The 8,834-nt window shown below is 41.4% G+C and overlaps 1 pseudogene; it reads right to left on the bottom strand.

The window, feature by feature from the left end:
• Nucleotides 1–2,633: 2,633 nt before the first annotated feature.
• On the bottom strand, nucleotides 2,634–8,608 carry LOC109768287 (uncharacterized; annotated as a pseudogene).
• Between the last annotated feature and the right edge of the window lie 226 nt (nucleotides 8,609–8,834).

Genomic DNA, 8,834 nt, shown 5'->3' with positions numbered 1-8,834 from the left:
TAAGAGCATATATTCCTCCCTCATAATAATTTTCAGTAGCAACATGAATGAATTCAACAATATAACCATCACGTAAATCATTCTTTTCATGATATACAAGCATAGAATTTTTATTACTCTCCACATAAGCGAATTTCTTCTCATGAATAATAGTGGGAGCAAACTCAACAAAATAACTATCATGTGAAACATAATCCAATTGAAAATTAAAACCATGATGAAAAGTTTCGTAGTTATCTTTATTCTTTGTAGCATACATGTCATCACAATAATCATCATAAATAGGAGTCATGCTTTCATCATAATAAATTTGCTCATCAAAACATGGGGGACTAAACCTATCATCTTCATCAAACATACATCCCCAAGCTTGTGGCTTTGCATATCATTAGCATCATGGGTATTCAAAGAATTCATACTAACAACATTGCAATCATGCTCATCATTCAAATATTTAGTGCCAAACATTTTAATGCATTCTTCTTCTAACACTTTGGCACAATTTTCCTTTCCATCATACTCACGAAAGATATTAAAAAGATGAAGCGTATGAGGCAAACTTAATTACATTTTTTTGTAATTTTCTTTTATAAACTAAACTAGTGCTAAAAGAAGAAACTAAAAGATTCGATTGCAAGATCAAAAGATATACCTTCGAGCACTCACCTCCCCGGCAACGGCGCCGGAAAAGAGCTTGATGTCTACTACGCAACCTTCTTCTTGTAGACGTTGTTGGGCCTCCAAGTGCGAAGGTTTGTAGGATAGCAGCAAATTTCCCTCGAGTGGATGACCTAAGGTTTATCAATCCGTGGGAGGCGTAGGATGAAGATGGTCTCTCTCAAGCAACCCTGCAACCAAATAACAAAGAGTCTCTTGTGTCCCCAACACACCCAATACAATGGTAAATTGTATAGGTGCACTAGTTCGGTGAAGAGATGGTGAGACAAGTGCAATATGGATGGTAGATATGGGTATTTGTAATCTGAAAATATAAAAACAGCAAGGTAGCAAGCGATAAAAGTGAGCACAAACGGTATTGCAATGCGTTGAAACAAGGCCTAGGGTTCATACTTTCACTAGTGCAAGTTCCCTCAACAATAATAACATAATTGGATCATATAACTATCCCTCAACATGCAACAAAGAGTCACTCCAAAGTCACTAATAGCGGAGAACAAACAAAGATATTATTGTAGGGTACGAAACCACCTCAAAGTTATTCTTTCTGATCGATCTATCATAGAGTTCGTACTAGAATAACACCTTAAGACACAAATCAACCAAAACCCTAATGTCACCTAGATACTCCAATGTCACCTCAAGTATTCGTGGGTATGATTAGACGATATGCATCACACAATCTCAGATTGATCTATTCAACCAACACAAAGAACTTCAAAGAGTGCCCCAAAGTTTCTACCGGAGAGTCAAGACGAAAAAGTGTGCCAACCCCTATGCATAAGTTCACAATGTTACGGAACCCGCATGTTGATCACCAAAATATACATCAAGTAGATCACACGAATATCCTATTGTCACCACAGATAAGCACATGCAAGACATGCATCAAGTGTTCTCAAATCCTTAAAGAATCAATCCGATAAGATAACTTCAAAGGGAAAACTCAATCCATTACAAGAGAGTAGAGGGGGAGAAACATCATAAGATCCAACTATAATAGAAAAGCTCGTGATACATCAAGATCGTGCCGAATCAAGAACGCGCGAGAGAGAGAGATCAAACACATAGCTACTGGTACATACCCTAAGCCCCGAGGGTGAACTACTCCCTCCTCGTCATGGAGAGCGCCGGGATGATGAAGATGGCCACCGGTGATGGATCCCCCCTCCGGCAGGGTGCCGGAACAGGGTCCCGATTGGTTTTTGGTGGCTACAGAGGCTTGCAGTGGCGGAACTCCCGATCTATTCTGCTCCCCGATCTTTTTAGGGTATATGGATATATATAGGCGAAAGAAGTCGGTCAGGGGAGCCCCGAGGGGCCCACGAGGGTGGGGGCGCGCCCAGGGGCATGCGCGCCTCCCTGCCTCGTGGCCACCTCGAAGCTTCCTTGACTTCAACTCCAAGTCTCCTGGATCACGTTCGTTCCAAAAATCATGCTCCCGAAGTTTTCATTCCGTTTGGACTCCGTTTGATATTCCTTTTCTGCGAAACATTGAAACAAGGGAAAAAACAGAAACTGGCACTGGCACTGGGCTCTGGGTTAATAGGTTAGTCCCAAAAAATGATATAAAAGTGTTTAGTAAAGCCCATAAACATCCAAAACAGATAATATAATAGCATGAATACTTCATAAATTATAGATACGTTGGAGACGTATCACCCTCCGCCATGGAAGATGAAAAAGGTGTCGGTGCCACTTCTCAAGGTATGGAAAACGATGTATGTTTTCTAGCACTTGAAGTACTGGTCCATACTCGACACGCCTCATTGCCTTGATCAAATGAATATCACAAAGAATGTCCTTGAGAGCTTGCTTGCAACACCGATGCACATGCCAGATAAAACAAAGGATGGACCGAAGGTAAGAAGAGACTTGGAAGATTTTGAAGATCAGGACTGATCTCTTGATACATCTCCAATGTATCTATAATTTACGAAGTATTCATGCTATTATATTATCTGTTTTGGATGTTTATGGGCCTTACTAAGCACTTTTATATTATTTTTGGGACTAACCTATTAACCGGAGGCCCAGCCCAAATTGCTGTTTTCTTGCCTATTTCAGTGTTTCGAAGAAAAGGAATATCAAACGGAGTCCAAACGGAATGAAACCTTCGGGAGAGTTATTTTTGGAACGGAAGCAATCCAGGAGACTTGGAGTAGACGTCAGGGAACCTTCGAGGAAGCACTACAAGGATCCGGGTCTATTGCAACAAAATCGTTTGTTGCAATACATGTTGTTTCGTGGCGATAAGTACCTATTGCAACGAAACAACATTCGTTGGCAGCCGTTGCGACTGGACACATGGTAATAGGTTATTACAATGAAAAAGAAATTGTGGCAATAAAGTGTGCTATTGCAACAACCATGCGGGAAGTTGCCACTTGTTTTCCCGTGGCAACACTCACTTGATGCCACAATTTGATTTGTGGAGATAGCTTTAATGCAACATGTAACAAATTGTGGAGATTGATATCTCGTAGCGATAGACATTTGTGGCAACTACCTATGCCAACGACGACCATTTCGTGGCGCAATACTCTTCCGTGGCAATAGTCAATTGTGGCAACAAACTATGGCAACAATCCTTGTTTTCGTGGCATTAGGCATGTTGCCACGACCCACTATACTTGTGGCAATAAACTACGGCAACAATCCTTGTTTTCGTGGCATTAGGCATGTTGCCACGACCCACTGCGCTTGTGGCATTAACTTATGGCAACAAATATTCGAATCGTCGTAACAGGAAATTGCAACATACTTGTTTTTATGGTGATAAATAGGTATCACAACAGGTAAAAACTTTGTAGCGAGAAATTATTGCGACAATTTATACTTTCCGTGGCGATACTCTATTTCAACAAACATACTTTGGTGGCGCCAAACTGTTATCGCATCATGAAATTTTTTGTGGCGCCAAGCTATTACAACAATATAAAGTGCTCCGTTGCAACATCCTAGTGCAACAAAACAGATAGGCGTAGCGAATGAGATATAACGCAACACTATACTTTTAGTGGTGCTAGCATGTGGCAACCGAAAGTGGGTTGTGGTAATAGTCTATTGCAACCGTAAAAAAAATACAGGCTTTCGATTACAATATTCAAAACCATACATCTAATATGCAGATTCATAAAATTCATAATTCTCATAGCAAATATCCATCAAATGAAACTCAAATGTAATTTAGCCATCCTAATTAACTTCGAAGACTAAACTGCCCGTGATCTAGAGTCCAATCCAGCTAGTTCTTTGGATCCTGCAATCAAGAAATAAAAAAAGTTCTAGTTAATTATTCAACCATAACATACGTCATACAATTATTCCAGCCCCATTGTTAAAAACTATCGCCAGACTAACTGGACTAATACTGTGTCAGCAAGCATGTAACTAAGGGATCAGAACAACAATACAAGTGTAAATGTCCAAAGCATAACCACAAGTACATCTACTAAAAGCTTCTTTTTTGAGAAAAAACATTGGTTTAACTTAACGGTGTCGGGCTGAATCACCCAAAGCATAGGCAGCCACAAGGGCTGGTACATCGGCCTCCCATTCCAAATAGTGGTTAGGTTCTAACATCCTACCAAGACTAGCAAGCTCATGAGAGTTTGCCGAGCGACGACATACATTTATTTCATAATAAGAAAACCATAATTTGAGTGGGTACTTGGTATCCTCAATAACAGCAGCATGGGCTGACAAGTCAACATTATTGATATTAAGTGCTTCCATCAGGAGTTGCGAGTCCGTTTAAAAAACGACTCTCACGACCCCCATATCAGCGGCAAGAGATACTGCATGGGACATTGAAGTGGACTCATCAGCGAAGGCATTACGCGCATGCTCATGACATCCTGCTCATGCATACAGAATGGTGCCATTGTCCGATCGTACATCTACTAAAAGCTTCTGCTATTGATTTAAGTTAAGACTAGATGTATAATTTCATTTAAGTTCATGTCCGTAGCTAGCACATATTCCTTTTTCGTTTAAGTTGTGACTCGATGCAGCAACACATGGTAAAAGAGAAGAAGCAGCTAGCTAACTATGAAGACCATGACGTATAAAATGCAGGTAAACATGAAGAGAAAGTAAAGGTTGTGACTTACCATTGCTTTAAACATTCGAGAATGCCTTGCTGCAGCTTGTATGAGCGCATTTGAAGAAATAGCAGTTGGCCTTGAACCTGTAGTCTTATTAGGACTAGATCTCTGTAAAAGAATATTTTGCAAGTTTGGATTACTATTTTCTTTGTCAACCCTCTTCGTAGGCACCTGCAAATAGAAGTGCACTTTTAGCAATGCAAGTAATATAAGAAACATTAATCTTACAAGTCAGAAGCATATGACTGTAATCACCTATTGGGTTCCCATCTGTTGGCTCAATTCTACAAACTTTGCCATCATGTTTCTTTCAAATTCCAGTCTTGATGTTCGCTCCTCTTGCAACAATCTTTCCCTTTCAGCACACTCTTCTTTTAACCTCTCCTCAAGTTGTTCTCTCTCAGCACGCTCCAAGTTAATCCTCTCTTGTGTGTTTGCACGTTCAGCTTGTAGTTGATCTTCTAATTCGTTGACCTGCTGGCTGAGCTGAGAGTTTTGCCCCTGGGTGGCTGCTGTAGCACGAGCTTGCTCTTCGATCTGGATATGAAACCTTTCAGAACCAGTTGAAGTTTTGGCCATGTATCTGTACCCACGAGGCTGCGACGACTTGCATTCCAGAGTGTCTTTGTAAGCGGTTTGGAAAATATTGTTTTTCTGCTCACTTGAAAGTGGACCTTCAGTTTCAGTTTCTTTGATTTTAACCTCTTGAAGTGCTTTGTCCTAAAAATGGAAGGAAAAATTATAGGTGCAGCATCAATATTGACACTATAAAAGATGAAACAAGAATAACACAGTCCAATGCATGAATAATCGCATCTGATGATGAAACATGCCGAATGCACATCATTGACTAACTATAGAATAACCAAAAGTCAGTGTACCCACGTAAACATTCTGGGAATCTGTGTTCGACCATGTTCCATCGTTCGTGTGGGTGAGTTCCCACAGAGCAATACAATCTGGCTCTTCTCCAGTTTCCAAGTTTCTCTGCAAGTAATATACCAATCCGATGCTTGAAACATGACACCATATTTAGCAGTGAGGCATACATATTTAGTTGGACTCATACCTTCTCAAAACTAACTTGCGAGTAAGATTTTGATCCGATGATGTGTTTTGTCTTCTGTTTCTTACGGTTATCGGTGTTCTTTTGGCTGCGATCCTATCAATTCATTGAAACCAAATATAACCACTGAGACTAGCCATTTCATCTTCACACATAATAGACAAACTGTGATCTTAGAGATAACCTGAAATTTTGAATCAGTGCCAAAGTACTCAATCATCCATTCCCACTCTTCTAGTTGCAAATCTTCCGGCAGATTAGCCAATCTAGCTGCATCTGTTTTGTATGCCTTGTAAGTGGAGCTTAGAGTTGATCGCCAACCTCTATATCTCTCTTTCGCAATTTTGAGAACTTTTTCTTCTGTTTCTGGTGTATCTTCCAAGTCCCATCTGTCCTGTAAAGCATACAACAAATAAATATACATAAGCAGTGCATTATCGATGTTAAAATAAGATAACACATGTGAAAAAGATTGTACGCACTATCATGTCTGCAACAATGAGTCGATGAATGGTAGGGTGAATGTCCGACCACGTCCTCACTCCAATGAGTGGTAACTTTCTTTTCATTATGACTACCACGTCATCCTTGAACGAACGATAGTTCATTCCTACTGTACCACCCAATTTTTCAGAGAATGTAATATTTAGCTTTGCAGATCCATTGGCAAAACGCTTCTTAGATGCTTTAAAACCTTTTAGAACACCTCGCCCTTTCTTCTTCTGTCCACTAGCTTCTACAGCCCAAATCATACAAGAAAAATTGTATTACTCGGTATTAGATTGTAAGAAATGATGACACAAATGTAAACGAAAGCAAGTACCATCCTGTAGTAGCGCACGGTTGCGGCGAACATGGGCTGGCCATTCAGCAAGGGAACACATGTCATTAGCAGACACTGGAGTGTCAGATTGTTCTGGAGTTCCTGTAAAATATTTAGTAGTCTTGAAGGTTTAGCTATTTAACACACACCAAGATTTTTATGCATTATAGAAAATGCTAAACAATTTACAAGATCTGGGTTGTCCACGTTGGTTTTTGTATGTCGTTATAGTTTCTATCCTTGTTAAGAGAACAGAGCCTTTCTTTACTGCACACAAAGACAATCATGGGACTTAGCATTAACACTGTATAGTGTGGCACCTAGCTCTCAGGCGCTACACACTGACTTAGTAATTTTTGGATCACACGGGTGCGACGCTGGCCAGACGTGTAGCGCCTATCTGTGAGGCATTGCACAGTGTAGTGTGGCGCCTTCGTGTCGGGCGTCACACAAAAAGGTCAGCCGCGTGAAATAGTTTCACGGGCAGTTCATTCTGTGATTTGATTTTGTCCATAGGTCAAATTTGTCAATTTTGCCCCCACCACACGGGTCGTCTGATCCCACACGCGGCTGAACCACAAACCAGAGGAGGGGATCGAAGGAAATAAAATAAAAGGGGGCGACTTCCTTTCTCTCGCCCCTAAAAAAAAGATCGAAGCCAGAACAGAGAAGCCAGAACAGAGAGACAGGGAAGACACCAGATCGAACCAAGAAAAGAGAAAGGGGAGAGATTGGATCGAACGAAGAGGGAGGTGAGAAGAGGGTTTCGGGAGGCTGGCGGCGGCGGCCTCTCCTCCCTGACGGTGCGCTTCACCAGACAGGGAGGCGGGGGAGCTTGAGTGCTCGGGGCCCCTCCCTGCCGCCCCTGGCCGACGACCGCCGCTGCTCCTCTCGAACACCGACGACCGCCGCTGCTCCTCTCGAACACCGACGACCGCTGCTGCTCCTCTTCACCACGCTGCCGATCTTCCCAAGGATCCTCTTCTGCTTCTCTTCTTCAAGGATCACGCACAAGACCTCAAGCCTTTCACGCAGAAGATCTTTTCTAGTTGTAAATCTCTGAAACTATGTACTGTTTTGCTTTGATCTGCATATGACCCTGTGAATCGTTGCATGGACATGGGTTAATTGGTGAAAAATTACTGTGAGAATACTTAGTATGCTACCCAGTGATCTTGATTTCCTGTATGAGTAGTTATGAGCGGCTGAATCCTGTTTCACTTGCTATTACTTGGCTGTGTGTTCGATTAATCAGAATAGTACCAAAAAGACGGTCCTATTTCTGAACCATTTACCTTTGCTGCTACTATTTTGTTTTGTTTTGCTTTGATCCTGTGACTACTTATGCTATGTTACATGATCAATACTCTCATAAGGGGCACAAACATGGAAGAAGATGCAAAAAGGTAGATGTTTTGCTTTGCCCCTTGTGCTATGTTCTTGAGCACAAGAGCAGATCATGATGCAGGTGGTGGACAAACAAAGCAAATGGCAAATTTTCTCGTCACTGTCTCTCTCCGAATTTCTGTTTTTGCATGATCTAGCCAACTACGAAACTGAACTTATTTACCCTCATGTCACATATACTACCATGTGACAGTAATACTATTTCTTCTTCCATCAACCAAATTTTGCTTTACAATGTATAGATAAATGTTTGCTTTACCATGTGACAGTAATACTGGTATGTATGTATCCCTGTTGTCTTGTCTTGTAATGCAGCTAGTGATGCTATTGACTGTAACGCAGCTACTAAAGCAGCTGTTATGTTTGTTTAACAGGACTGGCTTTACGGAGACAAGGCAAAAATGACACAAGATAAGAGCTGGATGGAGAGGGAAAGAGGTTCTGTTGAGTGGCAACCTGGCATGAAGGATTTCTTGAATTTTGCCTTCGATGGTGCTCACCCAGACTCAACAGTCCCATGCCCATGTAGGAGACGTCTTAATATTGTTCCGAAAAAGAAAAAGGATGTTCATACTGACTTGCTGTTCAATGGGATGGATCCAACCTACACTCACTAGATATACCATGGTGAACAACCGGATGAGGGAAGCATGTCTGAAGATTCTGATAATGAAGACGCTATAGATGATGGTGCTGGGGTATGTGACATGCTCAATACTCTCATAAGGGGCACAAACATGCAAAACAATGC

This window comes from Aegilops tauschii, chromosome 5 (genome assembly GCF_002575655.3).
Source record: "Aegilops tauschii subsp. strangulata cultivar AL8/78 chromosome 5, Aet v6.0, whole genome shotgun sequence".
Classification (NCBI taxonomy): domain Eukaryota; kingdom Viridiplantae; phylum Streptophyta; class Magnoliopsida; order Poales; family Poaceae; genus Aegilops; species Aegilops tauschii.
Note: the sequence above shows the minus strand (reverse complement) of the source record. Positions and strands in the feature narration are given on the sequence as shown.